Source organism: Enhydra lutris, unplaced genomic scaffold (genome assembly GCF_002288905.1).
Source record: "Enhydra lutris kenyoni isolate GAN:26980312 unplaced genomic scaffold, ASM228890v2 scaffoldscaffold29, whole genome shotgun sequence".
Classification (NCBI taxonomy): Eukaryota; Metazoa; Chordata; class Mammalia; order Carnivora; family Mustelidae; genus Enhydra; species Enhydra lutris.
The window spans coordinates 7,985,245-7,999,287 of NW_019154113.1; positions in this window are offsets into that span (position 1 = coordinate 7,985,245).

Below are 14,043 nucleotides of genomic sequence, written 5' to 3' on the forward strand. Positions count from 1 at the left end.
TAAAAAGTTCAGGTAAAAGGGTAAAAAGACAAACTACAGACTGAGAGACTGTATTTTCAAACAAAATTTCAAAACAAAAGTTGAAACTTTTGTTTCAACAAAACATCAGAATTTGATTATATAAAGAATTCTCAGAACTGAAAAGTAGAAAACCAAAGGATTAAAGTAGGCAAATAAAGGAAGACAAAGAGGCTCTTACTGGAAGAGGATATGCAGATAACAAACAAGAACATGATAAAACATGTAATATCTTCACTTACTACAGAAATAAAAATTACAACTATGAGATATCACTATACACCTAACAGAATGGCAAAAAACACAAAAAACAAACAAAAAAAAAAACAAAAAAAAACCAGTAAAATACCAAATGCTGGCAAGGATGCAGAGAAACTCAATTACACATACATTGCTGGTAGGAATGTAAAATGTTACAATCACTCTGAAAAACTGGTTAACAATTTCTTGCCAACTAAGCATTTGTTGAGATACAACTCAGCAACTACTCCATGACTTTGACCCTAAAAAAATAAAATAAAAACTTGCCTCTGTACCAAAAAAAAAAAAAAAAAGCATGAATGTTCATAACTACTTTATTCACAATAGCCCTAAACTGGAAACAATTCAAATACTGTCCAGTAGGCAAATGATTAAAAAACTGTAGTTCATCCATGTTATTACTTAGCAATAAAAAGTACAAACCATCAACACATGTCACAGTTGGAAGGACCCTAAGAAAACGATGTTGAGGGATAAGGTCAATCCTAAAAGGCTGCACACTGTAAAAGTTGACTTGCATAATATTCTGGAAATGACAAATTTATAGAAATGACAGATTAATGGTTCTCAGGAGTTAGGGATGGAGGCAGGGGTGGTGTACAAAAGGTCTGCAAAGAAGACCCCTATAATGATGAACTGACCTAATCTTGACTGTAATGGTGATCTATGAAAACATGTGATAAAATTACATAGAACAAAATACACACGCACACACACACACACACACACACACAAACCAATGATACCTGTAAAAATTGTGAAATCTGAATCAGATCAGTAGATTACATAAAAATCTGTTTCCTGGTTATGATCTTATGTATACTATACTCATGCAGATGTTCCCATCAGGGAAGACTAAATGGAGATGGGAGGTAGTATGATATCAACTATAAGCCTATTTCCCAGCCCCCTTTTGTCATAAACCTGATTCTAGAGCCTTCCCAGAAATTCTCTGAATCACTCAATATTCAGAAGTCCTCTGATGCTTAAAATGGATGGATGGTGTTGGGAATCCATTGCTGGCAGCTGAGAGCTCTGAGTGATACAGACAGACACAGGCCTCATTTCCTGACATTAATAACACTGAGACAATATGAATGATGCAAAACCCTCTTTAAATTCTGCATACTTCATTCCAAGCTGAACTACTTGAATGCAATTGTTTGACAAGAACAAAATTAAAAAGCATCCCAAGAGAGCAGTGTTTAGCCATATATCACAAACGCTCAAAACTATTTTTTTTTTAAACTGGAGAAATCTCTTAAGGATAACTTTTCATGGGGCCTCAGGCTTGCCTTGTACTGGACACATGGTCTAAGGTCAAGCTAAAAGGTAGAGTCTAGGTTAAACCTTGGAACCAAAATTCCTGTGATTTCTCCATCATGTCCTCTTCTCATGAGTTAACAGGATCAGGAAGAAGGCACTTGCCTACTAAGAAGGAAGGAAGTAAAAATTGACACACACCACACCGAGTCATGCTCAGAATGTAGGTAGGGCTTTTGGTGGGCTTGAGGTCAAGAGTCAATCAGAGTTTGGGATCTGTTAGCAAGTTAGCAAAATGAAAACACAGAAAGGAAACCTAGGGAAACTCAAGCCAGAGAAGAGACCAACATTCAACTAGCAATTTGAAGTTCCCTAGTTCCCTAGTTCACCTCTGCTTGGGGCGAGAACATTTGTTCTCTGGCTTCTTTTATACTTTCTACTGGCTGTGGAAGACCTTGGATTTTACAAACAGGTAGCGTTTGTTGTGGGCTCAGGGACAATCAGAAATCCACAAGTGCCCCTGTCCCTTTTAAAGCTCAGGCCACCAGTACTTAATACACTTAAAAATCTTTACAAAAAACAAACAACTGATTGTTGAATCAGGCATTTTCATTAAGTACTTAAAAAACAATTTCCTGCTTAATCTTCATTAATACCTCTATCAAGTAAGCTTTATTATTTCTATTTTTATACAGAACAAATCGAGATTGGGAGAGGCCAAGCAGCTTCTCAAAGGTTACAAAACTAGTCCGCAGTAGATCTCAAAAGTTAAATCAAGATCTGCCATATCCCAAAGCCTTTGCTCTTGAGTATTGAGCTCAATGATACTAGTGCTTAGGAACTAATATAGACTGGTAATAAAATCACCACCTCACCATTGTGCTGAGCAAGGTATATAAATAATCAACAGTCATTTTTGTTTTCCTATGAGTAATATGGAATCTTCTAAACTTCTTCAACCTCTCAACCAAGAGTTTAATCTATTCAGCATACTTTTGTCAAATAGAAAATAAATAAGACCTGCTGGAAAACCTATCAACAAAATCCTGCTGTCCTGAAGCACTCTGAAAGCCCATCGTCAATCAAGCTGGAATGTCCAGGACACATTGTGTATCTATCTGCTGTCCAGGGTCCCTCCTGCCTCAGACTAAGTTAGACCGTCTTTGTCATAGATGCGTCCCTCAGTGGTTGGAGCCTAGAGATACAGAGAGCAGAGGATCTGCTGAGAAGGTTAAGTGGCTTTGGTGGGCACTGATGAAATGAGTGCAAATTTAGTGTAACAGTAAACATTTCTTCCCAGGTATGTACACTGAAAATTCAATTTTGTAAGATGCTCCCCAAGGGTTTTCATGAATTTCTGATTATTTTTCTACTAAATAATTGCCTCTAATGGGCAATTTAGAAAAAAGAACATTAAAAAAAATGTGATTATCCCTGTATCTGATATTAGCACTAATGAACAAAGAGAGGTCAAGACCAGAGGTTTCTTTATCCTTACATGGTGAGAGCCAAGTACAGTGCATGGCCCACCATAGGCATTTGACTAGCATTTGTTAGGTGAGTGAATAATTTCATAAGGCCCACATGGTAAGACTTCTTTCCCTCAATTCGGGACACCTTTTTGTGAATATAGTCCATCCAAGAAACTATTTATCTGTTTTCTATTTAAATGGTAGATACACTTCGAAAAGAGATGAATTAAGGCACAGTTCATTCTGACACATCTCCCTGGTGTTTGTGGGAGATTGCTATTGTGAACTCTGGGCACTGTTTCTGCAACAATGGGGTTCCTAGAGAAGATAAACATGCCGGCGTCTGAGTGAGCACAGGGTGGAAATGCGCTCCCACTTAAACGGTTCACCACCTACCCGCCTTTCCCTGGCCGGTTGTGCTGGGTGGCTGCTAGTGAGGAGATGCCTTGTGACAAACTCAGGTAGAGGGAAGAAATAAGGCTTTTGAAGACAGCCAAGTGGTCCTTTACTCTGGACACTCTCGCTTCTTCCTCTTTTCTCTCCCTCCCAATCAGTGCCACTGTGGGCCAAACCCAACTTTGGTTTCCATTTCCCACAAAAAGCTGAAGGTATAATAATATAATTCTCTAGCACCGTAGAAACTTGAGTCAGTATTTGATCCTCACCAGTTGATAAATTTAACCCATGGAACATAAAGGCATGTTGCAAGATCTAAAGATTGTAGTGAGGGCACTATTCTGCTGAGTTTCATTTCTTTATCCAAATAGAGAGGCTGTTCATTTGTCTTCCTCTACCACTTCTTCAGGCAATGTTTTCACTCTTTTTACCTCCTTTTTATTGAAGGCAAAAACTTCTGATATCTTTTCTAAAATATGCTCCCAAACTTTGTTCTTCTGTTTAATCTTAATACAGCTGCAAATGAAGTAAACCTTTAAAATAATCAAAACATGGGGGCACCTGGGTGACTCAGTTGGTTAAGCGCCTGCCTGTCTTGGACTTAGGTCATGATCTCAGGGTCCTGAGATTGAGTCCTGCATTGGGCTCCCTTCTCAGTGGGAAGCCTACTTCTCCCTCTTCCTCTGCTGTTCCCCTGTTTGTGCGTTCTTTCTGTCTCTCTCTCTCTGTCAAATAAATAAATAAAATCTTTTTTAAAAAATAAAATAGGGGCGCCTGGGTGGCTCAGTGGGTTAAAGCCTCTGCCTTCAGCTTGGGTCATGGTCCCAGAGTCCTGGGATCGAGCCCCATATCGGGCTCTCTGCTCAGCGGGGAGCCTGCTTCCTTCTCTCTCTCTCTCTCTCTCTCTATCTCTCTGCCTGCCTCTCTGCCTGATTGTGATCGCTATCAAATAAATAAATAAAATCTTAAAAAAAAATAAAAAATAAAAAATAAATAAAATAATCAAAACTTGAAGGTAAAGGGAATCTGGAAAATAAATATTTGATTGCATTGTGACAATATCTCTAATATATAAAATTTAGAATTGATCAGAAATACTAAGATTTCACCAATACATAGAAAATGAACTATTTGGGATATATTGATAATAATGGATTTGCCCAGCCTTACTAGAGGATTTTAGGCATTAAAAAAAAACTAGAAAATATTTTGAAAATCAGAAAATATCCCCCCCTGCTGCTGAGGGTATGACAAAGAGGCTGTTACAGCAATGTAAGTTGATCTTATCTTTTTGAAAAGGCATTTTCCAATATGTACCAAATGTCCTTAAAATGTTCATTCAATACTGAGTCAGCTCACTTACTGGAATCTCAACTAAGGGGATAGTACTAATTGCAGAAAAAAAAGCATGTGCACAAAATGCTCATTTCTGTGCTATCCAAAATTGCAAAAAAAAATGAAAACAAGCAATCTGAAATTCGAGGGTTAAGTATATTTTGGTACAGTCATTAAGTGAAGATTTATAATAACAAGATAAAAGCTTTCAATGGGTTTTGAGTTTAAAGAAAAAAACCCTGTAACTGATTATACCACTCATGAGACAGTGAGTGAAGGAGAGCAAGAGAGAGAAGAAACCATCCAGTGATATGTTTCTGTTCATACTGGGGAGTCTGTGTCTAGTATCTTCCCTTCAGTTTTTGGCTTCCACCAAGAAATATTTATTTACAAAACACATATATATTAGCACAAACTGGTAGAATCAGACCTATCAGAGTATAAGGAGGAACATAATAGTATTTAGAATGCAATTCATTTTCTGGAATATTGCCTTTCTATTGTAATTTAAAAAACACACACACAAGGACAGGATGAATACCTCAATTCTTTCTGAGAATGCATAAGTTGAAATAACAAGGCAAAACAAAACTACCTCCTCCCCTCTTTCCTGCCTTTGCTTTGTGTTTCATTAAGTATACTTCATTTCTCAAGGAGAGTGCTCTAATCAGGGCGAAGGGGTGGAGTGTACGAAATTGTTGGTTATTTACCAGAAGTGAGTGCTGAAAACACATCTGTGCCTTGAGGCATTATGGAGCCTTTCAAAGAGCCTCTAAGGTGACCGCCTATAAATCTTGGTTCCTGTCATGTTTAACTAAAACCCAATACCCACTCAACAAGAAATTCATCAATGTTACAAAGAAAACAATGACAAAGCACTCTCCTTTGTGTCAGGAAAAACCGATCCTTCCACCAGAAAAGAAGAAATATATTCTCTGATCCTTTCTACTTCTCTGTTTCTTCTTCTCTCTTCTCCCTTTGCTTCCTCTCTTGCCCTCATTCTCTCTCTGTGTGTGTGTCTCTCTGTCTCTGTCTCTCTCCCTCTCTCTTTCTGTCATTCTCTCTCCTCCTTTCTGGCCAGCATCCTTTCCAGCAGGGTCAAAAAAAAAAAAAAAAAAAAAAGCAGTTCTCAGTGAGAGAGAAGAATTTTAGGTTATCAAAATATGAGAGCACAGGCTATCTTCCCACACTTACAACAGCAGCCCTTGATAACATAGGAGGCTGCCAGTCATCTCTTCCTTCTTAACTCTGATGTGGAGTCGGGCGTCACGTGACCCAAGTCCTTTGCATTTCAGCTGCACATTGCTGTTCTCTCACAAGTGGCATTTTACTCTGATACTCAAAACCATCTGTTACTCCCCTATGATCTTGCTCAGTCTTCATTTTAATTCTCTTGCTTACATCTTTGGAGAAAACGACTGCGGACTACTGTGAGTCCAAGAGAGGCATTAGACTTCATTTAGTGATACAAGCTTGTGTTACTCTGCCCTCTTTTGTACCTGACGGTCATGGTAGTAGATGCATTAGAAGGCTCTATAAAATTTGGAAAAATAATGCTAGCCTGCTGATAAGATTCAAATTAGGTTTTGAGCATGCACTTTGGCATGTGGGTTCATCATGTTTCAGATTTCCCCTCCCCACCTCCCCAGGGAATCTAGAACGTAGTCTAAAGATATATCCTGTCTCAACGGATAAGCTTAATCCATTGGCTCTGAAGCCGTGCCATGTCCTGGTAGAAGGAAACTCTACCGCACCCCACCCCTAGCATAGCCTCATCACATTCCTGTTCTGCCCCAAGAAGATCCCACCTAATGAGGAAAGATGCTCCCCACTATACCCTCTCCTCTGTCTCAGGGTCCCTCACTAAGGGGACAGACAGTACAATCAACTCTTAACCAACTCTCATACCACATCTTATCAATTTATAATCTTCAATCTATTCCTAAAATGTGCATATTTAGATATGCATTATTAATTATTTTTGAACAGTCTTTTCAGCTTTTAATCTGCATACATCGGGTTCATCGCCTCATTCCATCTGTTAATTGACAATATCTTCAATTCTACTTAATATCAAAAACCAAATTACATGATATTAACAAGCCTAATTTACAGAATGTGTTAAGAAATTTAATTTTATCTCCTAGGTATAGTTATTATTGTTACTTTTAGTATTTCATGAATACTATATGAGACTTAGAGATTATAAATTATTTTCATAGAGATATTTCCATTAGAGCTTTAAAATAATTGTATAAAGAATGTTATTCTCATTTATTGTTGAAGAGATGGACCCCCTTGCCATAGAGCATTTTCCAAGGTCTCACAGCTAATAAGTAAGCATTTTGGATTTCCTACAAAATGTTTTTCCTTCTTGTATCTAGAAATCAAGCCAGTTTGTAATCCTCAAAGTATCTTAGTCTTATAATATTCCTAGTTGGGGTTCAGTGGCTATATTCTTTTTCTCACTGCATTTACTTAACTGATTGAGAGATCAGCTAAATGCTCTATTCTTGTGGATCAGCAGAGTCTCGAATGAATATTTGCAAATTTGTAAATTGTGGAAAATCTCATGTTCATGAAAATTTTAACCATTGATAACTCTAATCCAAACTCATTTTTAATGTTAAAGGATACCATTAGGAATTTCCGTTGCATTGAAGCTGTGATCTGAACTAAAACCTTCTTCAACGTGTCAATTATGATGATAAGATTGTCACTGTGGGCATGACTCCCAGTTATGTTCATACCTTATTGGCAGTTTCCTTCATGTCTTCAGCCTGGACATCCATGCTGACATGCACTGGGTCCCCAGACAGACACCTTTTGAGCCACATCTACTGTGTGTGAGTATTCCCTGTTTCTCTAAAACATCAATACTAATGTGCCTAACACCAACAACTATCGTTTTTTGTTATAATCACATATTGCAGCAAACTTTTCTTGCATCAAGTTCCTGTCACTTTTGGGGGTATCTGGCATTAGGGTATCTCAACAGAAAAGAAACATTCTGCCATCTTCTCTTTCTCTAGGCAAGAAGAAAGCCCAAGATCACATGGAAGACCTTAAATGTTATCCAGTGCTGCTAAGGACAGAGAAACATCTGACCTTACACCAGGGAGTAAATTCCAGGTAAATGAGTCAGTGAAGGAGGCCCCATTTAAGGAGGGGCCCCCATTTTCAGACAAATTGCTTGACACTCTAGAGAAAGGAGATCTAGGATCCTGGGTTGGCTTTTCCTGTGGGCATTTAAAGTTGACTGAAGGACAGGTTTTGAGGACTGGAGAGGCAGGCACGTAATACACACCTTGTTTTCATGCTTTTGCAATGTCTGGTTCGAACTCATTAAAATGTGTCTTTTATCCGATCACCTAGAAAAAGTGTTAAGGCAATAGTTTAAAAAAAAAAAAAGTGGCTTTGTTTATCTCAAGGAATATGAAATCTCTCAAGTCAGTGAGGGTATTTTTCATTGGTATATGTCCAATACATAAATTCGATAAAGTTCTTTTTATACAAGTGCCTGAAAAGCAAAGGTAAGTTTGCCTCCCTACCATCACCCTAATAATTTCAAATTATTTTGAAGTACAGATTTAGGAATTAATCCATACTTCTTATTTCTCAGTTGAATAAATAAATGTCCCCTTAAGGAGCACCTGGGCAGCTCAGGTGGTTAAGCATCTGCCTTCAGCTCAGGTCATGATCTCAGGGTCCGGGCTGGAGACTTGCACGGGCTTCCTGCTCAGCAGGGAGTCTGCTTCTCCCTCTCCTGCTGCCTGTCACTCACCCTGCTTGTGCTCTCTGTCAAATAAGGAATAATTAAAAAAAAAATTGTCCCCATATTTTGCATGTGAGGAATAGGAAAACTCTTTTTTATTATTTTATTATTTTAATATTTGGTATTTTGGAATACCAAAAGCAAAAGAAAAAAGTTTCAAGAGATTAGCAAACAATTTCTTTACATATGCAAAAGAACGAAAGGGAAGGAAAGAAGGAAAGAATGGAGGGAAAGAAAGAGTGATAGAGGGGGGAAGGATGGAAGAAAGTGGAGGGGTAAGAAAGGATAGGGGATGAGAGACAGGGATAGAGGGAGGAAGTCCCATAATATTCAGAGGTAATATTAAAACAAAGCCGATTATTCTGCACTGGACAAGCTTTATTCTTCTAGAAAATGTTTTGTTAGATGATTATGAATATTGTGAGTCTCTAGATATGCTCAAAATTCTTATTGCTACAAATAAATACCTTTTAGATTTATTTAATTTATTTTAATTGGTAAAATTATGCTTAGCTGAGCAGTACCATGAGATTGATTAATAAATTACCTTTGAGTGTCAGTATTCCAGGATTCCCTACTAGTAATATTTGAAGCAGAATTGACAGTAATTAAGTAATAATTTCAAACACCAATAACAATTGAATATATCCAACTGAGTGGATTGCTTATGTAACATTGAAAATCCAATTCTTAACTATATTATATTGATTGATGGATGGATGAAGAGGACAGATAGACGATTTTCTTTTAAATAAACCTTAGATGAAGATGATTCTTTTTATTATAAATCTATTGAGAGATAACATTTTTTCTTTTACAGATGGGAAACTCTGCTGTTAGTTTTGCTGAAGACAATAGTAACCGTCCCATCCAAAACCAAATGGTTTGGATTCGGAAAATTGTCAATAAAATATATCTGGGGGCATGCAAAATAAATGAAAGTCTCGTACATAAGAACACTTACCTTTTTTCACATTGTAATGCGTCTGACAACTGAGGGTGTATCATAACATAGCTTTTCTTTCCTAGGATTGTGTAATATACCTATGCTTGTTAAAACAAATGACTCCAGGTTTCATGAAATATGGTATGCTTGACATTATATCGAATTTCAAAAAGGCACACCTTAGATGTTTGCCCTGGACTAGTCGTCTTAATATTTAGATAAATTCTAACAACATTAATAATTTGTAAGGATAAAAAAAGATAGTCCCTTAATGTCTTCCCAACATTTGAGAATTGGTAAGGCAAAAAAGCATTTTCTCAGCTTTAGGTCAAGTAGCCATGTTCTTTGAATACATTTGGCTGATAATGTAATGTGACATGGGATAGGATGCCATGGCATTTTATTCCTGAATTCATGTACCACATTTTATTTATGCATTCATGAAGTGATGGACCTGTGAATTATTTCTAGTTGAGCTATTATATAATAATAAAATGTTATGATCATTCATCCATCTTTGGGTAGCTTATAGGTTTTCTTTAATTTTTTTCCTATAAAGAAATCTGTGTGTGGCCTTGCTGACATGCTGTCCATATTTAATTTTATAGTAAAATTATTGAACTATTTTTCAATGTGTCTCTACCATTTTACATTCCCAGCAACAATACATTAGGGTTCCAGTTTCTCCATATCCTCCTCAACACCTACAGTCAATTTGATTGTAGCCATTGTACCAGAGGTGTGGAGATATTGAATCGTATCCTTAATTTTCATTTCTCTAATGACTTATGACATTGGACATGTTTTCATGTATTAACAAGCCTTTTATGTGTCTTCTTTGGTAACTACTTCTTTAGTGTAATACTTTGCCCATTTCTGTTAAGCTTCGTTTCCTTATTCTTGAGTTGTTAAAGTGTTTTATATGCTATGGGGAAAATGTCTTTATCAAATATATGATTTGCAAATACCTCCTCTTACTCTGTAAACTTTTTTTCAATTTTTAAAAATTATGTTCTTGTAGATAAGCAATTTTTTATTCACCAACGTCCAATTCTTTAATTTTTTCTTTTCAAGACTGCTCTGTTATCATAGTTAAGAAATACTTAATATAAGAAATTCTTTCTTAATATAAGAAATCCTCTCCTCCTCTGTTTTAAAAATGATTTATGAGGTTTTACACTTGGGTCTATGATCCATTTTGAGTTATATTTATGTTATATGAGATACTAACTCAAGCTTTGTATTTATGTTTTTTGGGATTATTTTATATATATATATATATATATATATATATATATATTTTGGTCAGTTTTCCCAGAAACATTAGTTAAAAAAACTATATCCTTTTTCCCAAGGAATCATCTTAGCAAGGATGTCAAAAATCAATGGACTATCCTAGGATTTATGCCTGTAATCTCAATTCTGTTTCATTGATGTACATATTTACCTATTTATCACCTTAAATATTGTAGCTCAAAGTTGAGATCAGTTAGTGTAAGATTCCTCTTTTGCTTAATCACTTTAGTTATTTTGAGTTCCTTTAATTTTTATGAAATGTTTGGTTAAGTTGTCAATTTCTACAAAAATCTCTTTGGGCTTTGATGGGGATAGCCGTGGTATCTATAGAGTTTGTTGGGGAAAATCACCATATTAAAAATAAAGGATATTTTTAAAAACAGCTTTTTGAGATCTGAGATATACCATAGAGCTCACCAATTTAAAGTATACAATGGAATTATTTTTCAACCATCACAACCTCCTAACATTAGAACAATTTCATCACATGAGAAGAAACTCTTTGACCAATAGCAGATGCTCCCCATCTCTTTCACTTCCTTTCACTCACTTCTAGACAATCATTAATGTCTAGATTAATGTACCAATTTGCCTATTCAGGCCATTCCATGTAAGTGACATCAAACAATATATGGCCTTTGGTGACTGACTTCTCTAATTAACATGAAGTTTTCAAGGCTCATTCATGTTAAAATACGTGTTAATCCTTCCTTCATTTTATTGCCTACTAATATTCTGTGGTATAACAATTATTCATCCTTTCAGTTGATTGATATTTAGTTTTTTTTCAAATTTGGGGCTGTTATGAATAATAGTGGTATAAATGCTCAGGTGTAATTTTTTTTTTTTAAAGATTGTTTTTTTTTTTTTTAAAGATTTTATTTATTTATTTGTCAGAGAGAGAGAGAGAGCGAGCGAGCGAGCACAGGCAGACAGAGTGGCAGGCAGAGGCAGAGGGAGAAGCAGGCTCCCCACAGAACAAGGAGCCCTATGTGGGACTCGATCCCAGGACACTGGGAATATGACCTGAGCCGAAGGCAGCGGCTTAACCAACTGAGCCACCCAGGCGTCCCGCTCAGGTGTAATTTTGTATTTGTGTGTGGACTTATGTGTTCATTTTCTTGGGTATATAACTAGAAGTGGAATTGCTGAGTCATAAAGTAACCTTATGTTTAATGATCTGAGGAACTGAGGAACTGCCAAATGATTTCCAAAAAAGACTATATCATTTTATGTCCCTGCTAACAATATATGAAGTACTCAATATATGCAGACCTTGAACAAACTCTTAATAGAAATACAGTACTAGGGCCCCTGGGTGGCTCAGTTGATTAAGTGTCTGCCTTCGGCTCAGGTCATGATCCCAGAGTCCTAGGATTTAGCCCCATATTGGGTTCCTTGTTCAGTGGGGAGTTTGCTTCTCCCTCTTCTCTGCCCCTCCCCCTTCCTCTCCACCCCCTGTTCATGCTCTCCCTCTCTCAAAAAAATAAATAATTTTAAAAAATACAATATTAATGAGTCTGCTAGTGAGGACCAAGAGGAAATAAGGACATGGCAGGGAAAGCCTAGATGATTTTGAAAATGTCTAAATTGTCATAAAAAAACTGTTGGTAGAAATACTGGTGGGGAAACAGAAGGGCAGGGGGGACATATTGTTTGAAACTGGAAAGAAAGGAGTGTCAGAAAGCTTAGCTAAGTTGTGTTCTAGAGTTATGTGGAAGACAGAACTTGTAGTTGATGAACTTGGATATTTAACTGAGGAGATTCCCCAACAAAATGTCAAAGGAAGCTGATATAGTCCAATTCCACTGCTTTTCTTTTTACCCTGGTACTTTTGGTGTTGAAGCTAAGAACTATTGCTAAATCCACAGAGATTTAATCCTGTGTGCTTTCCCCCCCTCCAAGAGTTGTGTAGTTTTAGCTATTTACATTAATGTCTATGACCAATTCTGTGTTAGTTTTTGTATATGGTGAGAGCAAGCTGTGCATCTCCGTTATTTCACATGTGAATATACAATAGTCTTACTACCATTTTTTTGAAAACAAACAAAAAATCTATTCTTTCTTCATTTCATTGTCTCAACACTTTTGTCAAGAAGCAGTTAGTTGACCTCAAGAGTAAGAGTTTATTTTTGCACTCTTCAGTTGTTTTTTTGTTCGACTCTTTTTGTCATGAAGACTTCACTTTTTTAGAAGAGTTTTTTTTTTTTAAGATTTTATTTATTTACTTGACAGAGATCACAAGTAGGCAGAGAGGCAGGCAGAGAGAAGGGGGGAAGCAGGCTCCCTGCTGAGCAGAGAGCCCTATGTGGGGCTCCATCCCAGGACCCTGGGACCACGACCTGAGCTGAAGGCAGAGGCTTTAACCCACTGAGCCACCCAGGCGCCCCATAGAGGAGTTTTAGGTTCACAGTAAAATTGGGAGAAAGGTACAGAGGCTTCCCATATAGTCCCTGCCCCCACATATATGTAATCCCCCCATCATCAACATCACTTACCAGAATGGTGTGTGTATACATGTATACACACACCATTGATATATATATCTCATTCGGATTTTTTCAGCATATTTTTATATATTAGTGTCATCAAGATGACACGACTTTCACACATTATAATCACTCATAGTCTATAGTTTCCATTAGGGTTCATTCTTGGTGTTGTACATTTTGTGGGTTTGGACAAATGCATAAGGACAGTTGCCTGTCATCAGGGTATCAGACAGAGTATCCTCACGGCCCTGAAATTCCTCTGTCTTCCTTCTATTCATCTTTCTGTCCCCTCCCCACCCAGCTCCTAACTCCTGGCAGCCACTATCTTTTCACTGTCTCCATGGTTCTTCTTTCCTAGAATGTCATTTGATTGGGTCATGCAGCCTGTAGGTTTCTGCCTAACTTCTTTCACTTTGTAACGTACACGTAAACTTTCTCTATGCGTGTTTTTATCACTTGATAGTTTTTTTTTTTTTTTAATGTGGAATAATATTCCGTTTTCTGGGTGAACCAAAGTTTACTCACCTTTTTACCTACTGAAGGACATCTTACTGGCTTCCAAGTTTGGACAATTAGCCTGGTATAAACAACCATGTGCAGGTTTTTGTGTGAACAAAAGTTTTCAGCTCTTTTATGTGAGTAACAAGGAGTGTAATTGCCACATCATGTGGGAAGAGCATGTTCAGTTTTGTAAGAAACCCTCAAACTGTTTTCCAGAGTGGCTGTACTATTTTACATTTCTACCAGCAATGAATGAGAATTGATGTTGTTTTCCATCCTCAGCAGGAT